At 34.7% G+C, this 15,972-nt stretch overlaps 1 pseudogene; it reads right to left on the minus strand.

The window, feature by feature from the left end:
* Positions 1-280: 280 nt before the first annotated feature.
* Positions 281-6,898, minus strand: LOC110616646 (annotated as a pseudogene).
* Positions 6,899-15,972: the final 9,074 nt, after the last annotated feature.

A 15,972-nucleotide genomic window follows, 5' to 3' on the forward strand; every position in this document is an offset into this window, starting at 1 on the left:
CTCATCATTTCTAAAGCTGTTCCTTGCACCAAAATTGATCTTCATGGGAAAATTTTATTCCTTCTTGCTGGTATTATTCCCATCATCTAGCACCACAGGCCGTGGGCATTTGATGCCACATGACTCCCTGCCTCTCCCCCACCCTTGACCAGCTACCCCAAGAGCCTGACCAAAGCTCTCCTCCTCACTTTCTCTCTCTTCATCTTTGGCCCAAACGGAACAATGTCTGGGTTTTTCATCCGTTGTCTCTTTTCTGGATTAAATCCCTCTAGTTTTTCCTCTTCTCCTTTTGCTTCTGCTGCAACTGAGATTTTCTGCATTTTTTTCTTTTACAGTTTTAACATTATTGATAAAATTAAAGTAGCTCCTGAAAAATATTTTCAGCATATATAATTAAAGCCAGAGAATAACACTTCATTAAAATGGTAACGGTATCCAATTCAAACATGTGCCTTCTATAAGTTGATGGTAGGTCAAGCGTTTTGCAAGCTGACGGTAGGTCACCCGTTCAAACTTTCAGCCTATGGAAGTAATAAAAGCCTAAAAAATCTTCAACTCAAAAAACAGCCACAATAAAATGCAACACGCAACAAAATAATGACGCTTAAATCTGTTCTGTTCTAAACTCAAGTCTGACAGGCAAAAACTATTCACACAGTTTTATCCATATGCATATGAGTACTTTTGTGTGCATTTCATAAAGCAATCTAATCACCGAGTTAAAATTATAATATGAGCAAAAAGTTATCGTGTTTAAGAGGAACAAATGATGAAGTCGGCATGGAGAAAAGATGAGAAATAGCAAAAACAGAAGGAGAACGACTATTGGCCATAACATTACATTAGCTTTATATTGAAAACCCTATATAGAACCGTCACAGGTGGGTTCTCATTGTATGGGTTCCTCAAGTGCAAGTTTTGTGGAGTGATAAGTCACATAAATAGACAATAGAAATTGTCATTAGCTATAGCATCCATCTGCACAAAAAAGTACTATGGATAGGGCACAAGAGGCCATTTCCTGCAAATTTGAAATAAAACCTTTGGGATCTTTTTGTGGCCAAATCATTTGTGGAAAACTGAGCGAGTTCTCTAAAAATTTTTTCTAAGAAAACTAAAATACAGAGTTTCTTAATCACATGCGACGGTTTTCCAGATGGAGAATTGGAAAATTAGAGAACTAGTTCTTAATTTTCAAAATTTAGCTAAGATTTGAAAAAGAATTTTTCCATAACTAAAATTGAATAATTATTTAAGAAAAAATTTATTTACAATGATGAAGAAATTAATTATATTTTTATAGAAAAAAAAATGAACACCACATTAAAAAAAATTAGAAGTAAATAAGTTTCTATTAATATTTTTAATATACGAATAAGTTCTTTTTAATTTTTTGAGTTTTCCACGGAAAATGAAACTAGAATCCTTAACTCCTTATAGAAAATGAAAAAGAAAAAAACAGAGAGTTGTTTTATACAATTTAAACATTACATGGTTGATTACCAACTGCCCATCTCTGCAAAACTTGAGTCCTACTAAATGATAAAAAATAATAATAAAAAAAAACACTAATTATGCAAAGCCATTTTAGAATTGCTACAAAACCTAGTCCTGAACCCCAACCTCAGTTCAAACTCGAGCTGAAAGACTATTAATCATTAAAACCCTAAAAAAATGTCAAAGCACTAGGGGAAACACGCCCCAAAAAGAAAAGGTACCTTCAACCATTTGATTGAGAAACTCCATCCACAGTGTGCAGTTCCACGAGCATAATTCCACTTCCCCCCAACAACGGAAGCACAAATTTTTGGATTTCATCTTTTGCACATCCCTACCATCCATAGATGATTTCAGGTTTAGTACCTCCATCAAAGCAAACAAGAGTGGTTTGGATCAACTTGACAGAGCTTTAAAGCCAATTAAGCCAAGGGGAAGCCACTCATTAAAACCAATCCAAACTATTTTCTATTGGAACTTTAGAAGATAACAAATTAACTCGGAGTTGTCAGATCCCAAAAGCACCTGGAAATGCCGAGTCTGATTGACAGAAAAATAAAGATCGCACTTTCAGTGGCATCAAAAGCTCCATTCAATTTAGCTTCACTGCTCCTTTGAGTTGCCCAAACTCCTTGTACAGACAATTCCAAATTTTCTTGGTTGCCATTTTTAACAGTAATACCTAGGGAGGGCTCCACAATATCAAAGCAAGGTAGAACAAATTGTTATTAAAAGCAAATTTCGAACTAAATGAAAAAAGGTGAAGAATGAAGATTAACAGGTAGTATATATGTAAAATGTAAAAATGTTAAAAAAAAATTATTAACTCATATATCAGTAGGCATTGAGGAACAGAAAACAAAGCTAAATAGCAGCTCTACCTAGCAACCAAAGGAACTTCACTTATGGCATGGCCTAAGATCCTATAGCTGTTGTAAGTACTCGAAAACAGCATTCTCAAGTGGCATCAAGAACAGCACTTTTATAATACCAATATTTATAAAACTGAACTGGCTCATAATATGGCTGCTGAACTATAAATCTGCAGTGGAACTTTAGTCATAAGCATTCAGGACATGTGAGGAAATTTCTCCTGAGAACAACTTGTAAATTAAAATTAGCCAGTCCTCTTCAGGCACATTCTATAAACAGGTATTCATAAGAATAATCTAAAGAAGGGATGTTCATATTGCAAAAATAAATTACTGATGTGAGGGGAAAAAAAATTCAATTTCTACAAATGCATCTTCAGTAATAACCGGTCCCTTTTTCAAATGTTTCATGTGCATCAGCCTAGAAAAAGACTGTCGCTCATCTAGGACCTTGGGCCTGATCTGATACATCTATCTCAATGGGTTCACCTTCACTATCAAATCATGCACACAAATGGTAGTGGGAAAAAACAAATTCCAACAATTGACATATAAACCTTGAACCATGATTTAAAAAAAAAAAAATCCAAAAGCTTTTTCCTTATAATCAAATTGAACCCTCCCCCTTAAAAAAAATTACAAGATAAGACTAAAAGAAAAAAGCAAACTTCATTTTAAATATGATCACATAACCAGACAAGTCACATGAAACACAAATAGGTAGGTCTATAATTCACTATTAAATTTAGTAATTAAACATCATATTAACTTCAGCATTGCACCCAATATCTATCTAGGATGATCCATTTCTCGTTGAAAAAAATACATGTCGTGCATAGTTAGGAAAGGCTTAGGGCGCAAAAGGGTCTTGAGACCTAGGCGCAAAGTGGTCTTGAGACCTAAGCACATGCCTGATTGAGCCGAGACACAAAAAATAGAAGAATAAAAAAATTTTTAAAAAAATGTAACTTTATCACCAAACTTAACAAATTTACCAATCTACAAAGCATTAATAAGCATAAAAAAGTGTAAAAAATAAACTTGCTTTAGAACTTATTAGAAAATAAAATAAACACAAATTATGACATTCAAAAGCACCTCAGCTTTGTTTTATTCACAAACATATGCAAATAGCTTCAATATAATTTGAAAAATATGAGAATAAGTAATTGTAGATAACCTAGAATTAGAGGACCTAAATACATGTTAATATTACTATTAAATAAATGGAAAACATCAAGAAATAAATTACCTAAATAATATGTTAATGTCTTCAAAAAAGAAGAAGAAGAAGAAGAAATATCAGAAAAATGTTGAAATAAAGAACCAACATTATTATTGGTATTTATAAAATGACAATTTTAGATAAACTAGAAATAGAGGAGTCAAAAAACCAGTTAAGATGAGAAAGATAATAAGAGAATATTGAAAACAATGTAGGAGAATAGGGACTAAAAAGACCATGAGTGTTGAAAATGGAAATGCGGGAGGTTTGTAAACTGTGGTGGTTTGATGAGATTTTGGCAACTATTACTAGAAATATTAATTTTAAAACTTCCAAATGAGTCAATAAAGGATTTTGGTAGATTGGCAATTTTTAGATCAAGACTGTTTTTGCCAATGGAAATATTAGGCGAGAATAAAGAAGGCACATCATTCTAGAGCCTTGCGCCTGGAACACGGCGAAAAAAGGCGCCTTAAAATGAGACAATTAGGCAAAAGTGGACAAGAACTCTGGTGTCAATAAACAGAAAGACTTATGTGGGTGGATGATGCACACATCTAGGGAAAAAAGTAACATCAAGAAATGTCCACTATCCCATGTCTGCCACCATTTGGAAATAAATTGAGGTTTGATGCCTCGAAGGCTTCTACAGCTAGAGATATTCAACTCTGATAATGCAAAAGCATTAATGATTGCTAATTTATAGTTTTGGGAATGCTTAAAGCAGGATATTACATGCAGCCAAAGTTCTAAAATATAAGTGGAAAAGGGGGTGAGAGAAATAAAGGTTCTGTTGCCTCCTAATTTTGAGGTAATGATGGCTTTATTAGATGATAGTAAACTAAATACAAAAGAATAAATCAGCCATTGTGTATTGTCACTATAACTTTGATAACAACATCCAAACAAAATACAGTAACTGATTTACATAACTCAGTTAAAGACTTTAGGACTCTGAACACACCTAGATATTCCTTAAGGAAAAGGTGTTGCTATTCGCTTGCTGTTGAGATAGTTGTATTTGTTGTTGCTGCAGCTGCTGGACATTAGCAGACTCTGTAACCAAGGGTTTTCCAGCTACACCTTGACCCGTATTGTTGGAACCTTGAGAAACTATGTGCTGCTGAAAACCAGCACCCCTCTGTTGAAAAAATTTGTTCGAGGATCCATAATTGTAAGAATTTAATTGCTGGATCTTGTGAAGGACTTCTTCCACAGGTGGTGGAGGTCCAGGCAATTTTGCATGCCTATACCGACAGCCAGGACCATTTGGACAAAACCCTAACTTGTACCTGCAATTAAAGCACTTTCTCAGCTAGGTACTCATTAAAAGCTCTAATTTGAATGATGGCTCTATTGGAACTCCACAACCTGAATTCCTACATTTTATAAAGGCAAAAGGCCAATTTTAGCCCTTAAATATTGTTTAGATCCAAACAAGCCCTTCAATTATTAAAATAGGAATTTAAAATTTAGAACTATATCAAATATGCCCTTAGGAGACATATAGGAAATTCAATTCTTAGAATGAGACAAATATGTCCTTCAAAATAGATTAAAAAAAAAACTATACCTTGCTTTCAATTTAAATGCAACCAACCATGCATAAAAAACTTCTAGTGCATGGAGCCCTCATCAGCTACCCTACTTATTCAATTTGCAACATTATAGTGGGCATTTGTTGTATTATGAGTAAAATAATAAGTTATTCTTGGTTAAACTGTCCAAAAGGCTTCTTGTGGATTCATTGTCTTCATCATAATCATCGTCCCTAGTTTAATTATGATATAGTGAGATTTGATTTTGATATTGTTTATTCTACTGAGAGGTGAGTATTTAATGTCCATTCCTAGACATTGATAAAGGGTGTCATTCAAAGACGATCAAGTAGAATTTGAAGAAAAGACAAATTGTAAGTAAGGATCATTGATTTATTTTAAAATTTGAAGGATTTATTTCACCTATGAAAGGATTATATGTTCTCCAAGGGCATATTTGATCTATTTTTGAAATTTAAGGAATTATATGATCTATTTTAATAGTTGAAGAATTTAACCTAAAAGAAGTTTAAAAACTTATTTCTATTGTCACATGCTTTAAAGGCCTAAATAAGCTTTTTATTTCTATAAATTTAAAGTCCATGAATAAGGGTCCATAACAAATGTGTCAAATTGCATCAGAATAAGTTCATTGTTCTATATGAATTAAAAATTGTATCAGAATTTAGTAAGAAAAACAAATGATTTTATTACCCTCGTACTTTTAACCTTATCAAAGAACAAAGAAGCTGTATCTGAGAAACAATTATTATAGCTGTCGCGAGTTCTATGAGTTGATTGAGTTCTCCATTTAAGGCATTTATGAGTGGTGAAATCATATACATGTTAGCATGGCATACATAAGCAATTAAGCATATAAAAATATCCTGTGACCACCATCAGAGTCAATGCCCCGTTTCTAATTAAATCAGCTAATGCAGAGAACTTACACCAGCATGTGTTAAACTTCTTTGCTAATCATATCTGATGTTAACGCTGGTTCTGCTAATAAGAAACTTTATAATAACCCAAATCATTCATCCTCGAAACACAATCAGTCCCCACCCCCAAGCGCCAGATACCCCACATGACCATTAGTAAAGTATAAAACTCAAATGCATCCACTACGAACTGAGAACATTCACCACCGCATAATTAAGCTAATCAATGCAATGAACAAAACGGGGAAGGGATAAAACAGTAGTTGTGAGACATACATATTGCACTCCTTTATATCCTCATTGGTGTGCTTGTACATGCAGTCCTGCTCCCTGCACTCTCCGGAAAGCCTAAAAAAGCGGCAAACGGGCATTCGCGACTTGTCGTATTGGTGTAGAAAGCCGCATGCGTCGCCCTTCATGCAGAGGCCACGAAGCCAATGTCGACAGACGGTCTGCCGGAAGCTCCGCCGTCCTGGGAGGTTGGAGCCCGGTGCCGATGTGTCCGTAACAGATACAGCAGGGATATCTGAGTTGTTTTTAGCGGCGGCAGCAGCAGCAGCTGCAGCCCGATTGTCAGAATGGATGGCGGTAGGATTGGTGGAGCCGGAGTCGAGGCCTCCCTCGAAGTCGAAGCTGAGACCACCGTCTATGTCCTCCATTGGTGGACAGAAAGGGGGTAGTTCTGTAGGTTTGAATTAGGATTTTCTGTAAGGAGGTCATTCACAATTTGAATTCTGAAAACGAGAGATTTAGGAGGAAACTGAAAAAAACCTCCCTAGGTCGCTGCCTGGGTTTTGGTTTTGGGCACGCAGGCCAGGTTTGCTCAAAATTACAAAATGATCCTGAAATTCACGCAAAATCATAGATGTGCCTCTGTTGTTTTAAAATGTAACAACTTGTTTCTTAAGTTCCATTGGTTGAAAAAAAAAAAAAGAAATTTACTATTTAATTTTTATAAAAATATTGCAGCACTTAATTAAAGTTTAATCTATGAATTATTTCATTGATTAAATAAAATTTAAAGCAATAAATTTTAAAATATAATTTTTATTAAATATTTTATAATAAATTATAGTTTATTAATAATATTTATTAAAAATATATTAAATCACTTGTAGTTTTAATTATTTTTATTATCTAATACATTTTTGTATATATTATTAATATATTATTATTTTATTTTATATATTTATAATTTACTATATAATATTTTCTAATGATGAAATTGTCATTTTTTACATATTTTTATTATTGAATATAATTTGAATGTTAAGTGTATTTGAATGGGTGAATTTTACTAGAGGTACGATTAACTTTTAAACTAATGAATGAGTTTGATTTTTATAGATCAATATAATGTTAGAAATTAAAATTTAAATAGGTGAATTTCACTCGAAGTACAATTAACTTTTAAATTAAAAAACAAGTTTGATTTTTATAGATTAAGTAGAAATTAAAAGTACAATATAAATCGGCGGTGATTTAATTAATAATAAAATTTATTTATGTTATTATTTGAAATAAATGCAATAGAAATAATTTTTAAACAATAATTTTTAAAAATTACATTTAGAATTATTTTATTAAATAAAATTTATTTTTTTATACATAGACAAATGTTACTTAAATTTTTTGAAAATATTTCTCTTAAATTTTATTTCTTTGTGAATTTGCCATATCCTATTTGTTTAAATTTATCAAAATTAAGTAAAGTCCGAGCAATGTGCGGGTGTCGACTAGTTTACTTATAAATTATACAATTGATTAAAAATAATAAATTTTAATATTTAATATAAATTTATTTATAAACTATCATAAAATATTAAAATAAAATTATTATTTAATTTTTTATATTAATCTGATGGTGCTTAAAAATAGAGTTGTACCAATTTGTTTAAACCTACAATCATGGTTTTAAATCGCGATCGCGGCCGCGGGTAACGAAAACAGGTGTAACACCCCTTACCCTATCAAAGTGTAGACAGAGCAAGGAATGTCACAAACTATACCTTTTAGACATATCAAGACTAAACAATTACCTTTATCTGTAAATACCAATTTTAGTTATGTAAGTAACTTTCATCAAGATTAAAATAAGCGTGAGATTTTTAAACCAAAATTTTCGGCAGAGTTTTCTCTGTTTCATTAGCACTTTAACCTGTAATACATATGAACATCACACTTATAATAACACTAACAACTGTCACTTGATATCTTACTATTCTTTGATTTACATAACCTTCACAACTCACTCTATTTAATATGTACATGCCAAAATAAAACTGTACTATGACTCCGAGACTCAAAACAACCAGCTATGATGATAGCCTTGATATCTGATGTAGATCTCTGATAACTTCTGTTGCCCTATTTTATCTACAACCTGCGTGAGGTAAAAACCAACACGCTGAGCTAATGCTCAGTGGGTGATAGCAAACAAATAACAAAATAGAGCAAACAAGTTCACGTATACAGATAATCGGAATAAAAACATCTTCTTTTTCCGTTATTGCACATATTCTATTTATAATAAATTACCACAGCTTAGTGCATGTAAGAGATGCAAACATATTAACACTCACTAATAAGTTCACAAAATCAAGTATCAATCTTAATTAAGATCTTAGCCCTTATAAACACATAGTAGGATCGTCTAGGTAGATAAGGAGTTATAACGGTAGGCACAGAGTGCCGAACGGTAGGCTCAGAGGCCAAAACTGTGATAGCAGGGCTCTATGACCGTGCTTATGAGGTACCTGATATGTAACCTCAAATAAAAATCATGTATCGGTAGCAGTATTGCGAACTCTGTATGTTTATATGGCATGCCATACCCTTAAGCTAACCTCGACTCCTATTACATTTACCAGGGCCAAGTACCATTAATTCAATGTATCAATGTAAAATGCATGCCATTTAAAGCTATTTGAATTCATTTTCCAAAGTCCATATATCATATGCCAAGATTTACAATATGGAAAACTCATGGCAAATAGTGCAAAACTTTATCAACATAGCATTCCAATTTAAGAAAACTACATTCTGCCATCTTTTGCATAAACTTTTCAAGTAGCTTAGAGTCACAATTTGACTTCAATTTCTTCATAAGAAATGTAAATTTATGTCTTATCTTTCCAACAAGGTATGGTTCATGCAATTCTGATCATCCTAGCTTAAGTTATGAATTTTTCTTTACAAGCTGCTCAATCAGGTCTTAATCAGTCCAGTATTGGTACCTGTTTATAGGATCACAAAAATTATCAGATTCATACATTTCCATACAAATTCAAGCTTAAGTGTCTTCTACAAAGTTTTAGGTATACTTCTTAGAATTCATTTGACACTGGTATTAACAAATTTCACTGAGTACATAATTAGTTATAGTATAATCAATACACACTGTTCCGGATGCACTAACTCTGTATCCAGTTTAGGTTCACTTCAAATTTTCATCATCTTACCTACAGATTCAGAATTTGGTCAATTCATAAAAGTTTTAGATCTTTGTCTTATCTTTCATTTGGTATATCTTAGGACTAATTTCAATAAATACACAATAAGTTATAAGGCTTCCAACACTGACTGTCCTGTTAGAACCTATTCTGGCAGATTTGCACTTTTAGCTCTCATGTTAAATTTCTTTACTCTAAGCCTTTCAAACATCATTTTAACATTCATATAACATATTTATACAGTCAAAGCAACATTTCCAGCAAGTAAAATCAACCCCTAATTTCACTTATTCATGGCAGAATCCAAGGAAAACAGAAAATCATACAAACACCAAACCTTTCTTGAATTCCTCCTTTCTTTTCCTCTTCTAATCTCTAGCTATCTCCTTTCCCTTTGATGTTCCTTCACCTAGGTCAATTTATGTCTTAGGAAAGGATTGAATAAACTATAAATTAAAGCTTTATAATTCAAATCCATGCATGAAGAAATGAGATGATGCTATTTCCTACTCATTTCTAAACTTACCTTTGATTTTCAAGCTTGGTGTATATGGAACCCTAAACTTTTCTTCTTCAATCCCTTCAATATATGGCTCTTCCTTTAGATCTTGATCTTAGGATGAATTTTGGTTAAAGAAAGAAGTTGATTTGGTGAGGTTTTGGCTTGGCTTTGGTGGGAGAAAGAAAAGAAATTCTTTGGTTTCCTATGGTGTGAGCTACGGCAAAGTGAAATGGAGAAGATGACAATCCCTTTTTCAAATTGCTTGGTCATTTCTTCATCCAATAGCTAGGTGACACATGGAAAGTAAAATTTGACTTTTATATTTTAACTTTCCATATTTATACTTTAACCCACTAAACTTTTTACCATATTTCAATTTAGTTTTTAAACTTTCAATAATCATAGATTGACCTACTAAAATATGCTTTTAGCCTTTAGAAGTCCTTTCCACTTAAGCAAGCATGACGGATTTAAAACAAACACCTCAAGCAAGCACGTCAGAAAACCCTAAGCACCTCCCAAAAGTGACTCGTTCCCGACTCGCTAATCACACTGTCTACTTTATTTCTGAATATGTCCGTTTCTATATTTGAGTTTTCTATAATTCAGTTATTAGCAGATTAGAGTTATGCTAGTACCTCCCCTAAGTAGCTCGGGGTAAGCTAGCACCTCCCCTAATGCCACTTACTTTAGTAGTGAAATAGCCTAACCCATACCTAGTGATGTCACTGCTCTAGCTATGGGTTTGAGGATGTTACAACAGGTCTGTAACGGCCGTAACGTAACGGTAACGGCCTAGCGCTACGCAAATTTTTCAAATCAATTTGCAAAGTTCATAAAATGATATGATATCAATAAAATTAATTCAGAATAATGTATACAAATATATAATAAACATAAGTATATCAAATATATACTATTTAGTTTAAATTAAATATCATATAGGAAATTACCAACCTCACTACCACCAAAAAGAACTGTCGTGCAGGTTCTTGTTGGTCTTGACTTTGGCTTGCTGAGCTTTGATCTGCTGATGTTGATAGTATTGTTGTGGATCAAAACTAAATAAGGAACCACCACCCATAATATCATTAGGATCACCATAAGTTGGTTGAGGGTATGATAAAGCTGACTCTGCTCCTGATAAGGGGTCATATGAATATGCAGGAGGATAATTTGTTGGATATGGCACCCCTCTAAATTGGCCATGAAACCCATAAGTTGATGAAGTATCTTCAGATGATGAGCTACCACCAGGTCCACCACTATACATAAAATTTGGATTATATGTGCCAGTATCGTATCCATAATTTAATGAATCAATTGACTCCTCCTCCTCATATGCAACACTCTTACCCCTTGTTTGGGATGTTTCAGCACCACCAGTACCAGAACTATGAGAGCCTTGAGATCTTTAATATGTACACATTGGAGATGGTTCAGAAGCAATTCTAATTCCACTTTGTCTTTGACTAGGTGGATCTTGTGAACTACGACTACCACCTCCTTCAACTGTGGTTCCTCCTCCTCCTTGATCACCACCACCATCATCATCATCACTACTAGAGCTGGATAAAATAAAAGAATCATCATCACCAGCACCACCTTGTTGTCCTTGAGTTTGAGTAGCAGATTCAGACTGTGATGGAGCATTACCCGCCTCTTCATCATCCAACTATGGATTTGGTTGCCCATCAAGCAATGGAGATTCCCTTTCCTCCAACCAAGAGTTTAACGGATCATCTTCTTCAAAAATATAATCCAAATTAATTGGATCGTAACTCTTGTCTAACTCCTATTGGCTTTTTCTTGTCACATTTCTAATTTTCAGCCTCATGTTGTAGTGCACAAAGACAAGTGCATGTAATTTTTGATACTTCAATCTGTTTCTTGTCTTTGTGTGAATGAGAGAAAATGTGCTCCAATTTCTCTCGCAGTTTGAAGTTGAAGTTGTTTGATTCGGTACTTTAATAGCGATTTTTCTCGACTCATGAGCACTTTCTTCATAATTAATCCACCACTCAGCTGCAAAATATTTTTAAATTTTTATTATTTTAATGAACGTAGTTGTATAAAAATGAATGAACAAAAATAATTTATACTTATTTTATAAACTTAGTACCTGGATTAGTGAACTTAATTGCTTTTTGCGCCAAACCTGTTCCAAAACTCTCTATTTTGTCCCGAAAAAGTAAGGCCTACATGTTCAAAATTCCAGTAAGTTAACTTCAAGTTCAAAAGTAATAGTTCGAGCTTCAAGCCTTCAACTACACTAATACAGTAACACTTGAGAATTAGCTTGTTACTTACTTGATTTACTAAATCTCCCTCTAGACGTTGAATCACATTTTTGAGACCCAACATGATCTCATTATCATTTCCAATATCATGTGGACCATATTGATATTGAGGATTTAGAAAATATCCTGCAAAATAAAATATGAAGATAGATAATAAGTTATTTCTTAATTTAACAATTTAATTTTTTAAACTATTAAATTATAATACAATGTTCTTACCAGCGGCATGTGTAATGACCCGGAAACCGGACCGCTACCAGCGCTAGGATTCATATCGACTTAAGGTCGCTGGAACCCGTAGCAAGCCTAACATACATCATGTACATCTGATAAAATCTCATACATAATCATACACTTTCATAAAAACTTTAAACCTTTCATATACCAAGCTTGACCTATGCATGCACCATAACTGTAAACATAAAACCCCTTACTGGAGCCCTCATCAAATGCTCCAGGTTGGGTCAACATTTCATACATCAAGCTTGGTTCAACATATATCATCATTAAAAACATTTCATAAAGATCATGTACAAAAAGGGATTTACAACCAACATTAGAGCCAAGCACAATACTAATCCTCATTACATTACTGTTCAATACCTTACATTACATTACATATCATTTTGTCCACTACTAATCTATTACATACACAACACCTTCATCCTTGCTGACTTCTTATGCTATCTCTGACCTACAAACCTGGGGGTTAGGGGAAAGGGGTGAGCTACTAAAGCCCAGTGAGCAGAACGGTAAAACAATTTAATAACATATGCTTTCATGAAATGCATCACAACACAAACAATTCACATCAAGGATAGATTTGTCACCAATAACCCTCTACTTATCCAATTGTGCCAGGGGCGTAGAATGGGCCTCACTGGTCTTTCTCTCACATCGTGCCAGGGGCGTAGAATGGGTCTCACTGGACTTTCATACCGTATCATAACATATCATATCGAGGGCTAGTAGGTCATCCAATATCCATCCACATCAACATCATATTATGCAATACATCATATTCGTGAATTCTAATACAAAACAACCTAGTATATATCATGGCATTCGTGATGTATGAACGTGCTAAAATTTCATTTACTTTAAAACATAGTTCAGTTCTACTCACCTCTGGCTGACGCTGGACTGACTCTAAAACAGCTAACACGGCTGGCCTCCTCGGTTCCTCGGGTCCGATCCTACATAGGTGGACTCAAATGAGGGACCAAAGAACTTTATAAAGACTCTAAACATCTCCCCAAAAACCCCCTAAAACATCATCAAAACATGCATAGAAAACTAACAAAGGAAGGCTGGACATGAGACTTTTGGCGGCAGGTTCGGCGGCCGAAGGTCCCTACAGATCCGAAAATCAGGCACTTTCGGGGGCAGGTTCGGCGGCCGAAACTCCCCTCCAGAGCCGAAAGTCCAAACTTTCGGGGGCGAGCTTAGGCGGCCTAAAGCTGCCTCCACAGGCAGGTTCGGCGGCCGAACATGGCTTCTCCAGAATGGCAGAACCCGATTCTGCCTCTCATATCCAGCCACCAAAAACTTCACAACATACATTCAACTATTCTAAAACATGCATAAACACTTATTCAAGCATATAGGGGCATAAAACTAGCCTATACCCCAACAAACATCACATAAATATCAAATTTGTCATTAAACTAACATAAACCCTAACATTTTACAACTAGCCTAAACATGCATTAAAACCCTCAACCCCTTCTTAAAACTTATTCAAAACATAAAAGAAGGCGATGATCTACACTTACCTCTTGAAGATCGAGATGAGAGGTGATCCAAACTTGAAGATTGTGAGAAATCGAGCTCCGGGGGTCTCCAAGCTTCAAAACTTTAATCTTAGCTTAAAATCTTCAAAACAAAGGTAAAAACTCATCAAAACTTGAAGGAAAAGAATGAAAACACAAAATCAACCAAAGGAGGGCGAAATCTCACCTATGCCCGAAAATGGAGAGAGAAAACTCGCCCATTTTCGGACATGGGGCCTTTTATAGGTGGCTGGCCAGACCACCTTCAGGGGCCAAAAGAGCTTCCGCAAGCTCCCAATGTTCGGCGGCCGAACTTGAGGTTCGGCGGCTGAACCTGGGTTTTCCCTCCTTGATCTTTTCTTTCAAAACTCAATTTCTTTCTTCATTACAACCATAAAAACATATAAAAATATTTTAGAAAACCTTCATTTTACCCTTCTAGAAGGCTCCTACATCCGAGAATTTCGAATTCCAACGGAGATTCCGTCGGAAGGTAGGAATTCCGATGCCGGGGTCTAGCCGGGTATTACAGCATGTAAGTCATGATGCAATTGAAAATTCCATCTATGATCGATTATTCTCCAATATTCCAAATAGCTTATGGAATTTTTTTGAATAGCCAACTTTGCTCACTCCATTGCCTCGTATATATTTGTCATCCCCATCAACTAATCTTAAAACCTTTAGGAGAGGTTCTTTAACTTTCATTATTTGTTGTGCCCTCTCCCAAAAGTTTCTTCCTTCGCTGCCTAATCCAAGCACAATTTTCTTTGCTTCATGCACTGGACCACTTGTTGCTTGTCCATATTTACTCATCATCCATTGCTCCGATTCGAACATATTCCTTAGCCCCACCCTATAACGAACAATAGATTCTAAAGCAATGAAATTTGTGGCAAATCTAGTGATGCCAGGTCGAATAATATCTCTATTGTCCGTGAATTTCTTCATATAATTGACTATCCAATTATGATTATAAATAAATTGGGTAATTACCTTGGCTTGGTCAATTATTTTTTTCACACTATTCTCCTTTCCAATATCTTCCAAAATCAAATCAATACAATGAGCACTACAAGCAGTCCAATATAGATTAAAAAATTTCTCCATCAGTTTCTTCCCTCCTAATTTAATGGCAGCTTCGTTATCCATTACCACTTGTACAACTTTTTGAGGGCCTATTTCTTCCACTACTTCTTTCATAATTTTAAAATAGTATTCTCCATTATGTTCCACATCGGATGCATTAATAGACTTGTGGAACACTGTGCCTCTGTTTGAGTAGACAATGAAATTTACTATACTCATACGTGTTGGCCCACTCCAACCATCACACATTATAGTAACTCCCCTCTCCTTCCATATTCCATCAAATGAGGCTATATATTTTTTCATCTCATTGTACTCATTTTTCAGATAAACTTCTGCAATTTCATAAGCACTAGGTGGAGATACATTAGGCTCGATTTTTGCTGCTGTTATTAAAAGTGGCTTTGTCCACGGTGACTCAACAATACTGAAGGGAAGCCTATTATGTATAACAAAATTTCCAAATGCTTTCAACATTTTCTCCTTCTGTGTCTTCAACCATTTAGTTTTTAACTTTGGCTGCTTTTGTTAGGCTCTGCTTCTCTCTATCTCAACTTCTGTGGCAGCCAACCGAGATGCCGGTGTAGATACTTCTGCATATCTTTGTGCTTCTCTACCTCTCTCATGTGTAGTAGCAGAACGACCCAACACTTGTCTGCTACTACCACCAACATCAAATCTAGATCCAGTTCTCCTTCTAAATTCATCTTCTTCCAACTGTCTCATGCTCGCCCGTCTCGCCATTTCCATTTCGATGTCCTCCTCCTCCTCCTCCTCTTCATCA

This window comes from Manihot esculenta, chromosome 6 (genome assembly GCF_001659605.2).
Source record: "Manihot esculenta cultivar AM560-2 chromosome 6, M.esculenta_v8, whole genome shotgun sequence".
NCBI lineage: Eukaryota > Viridiplantae > Streptophyta > Magnoliopsida > Malpighiales > Euphorbiaceae > Manihot > Manihot esculenta.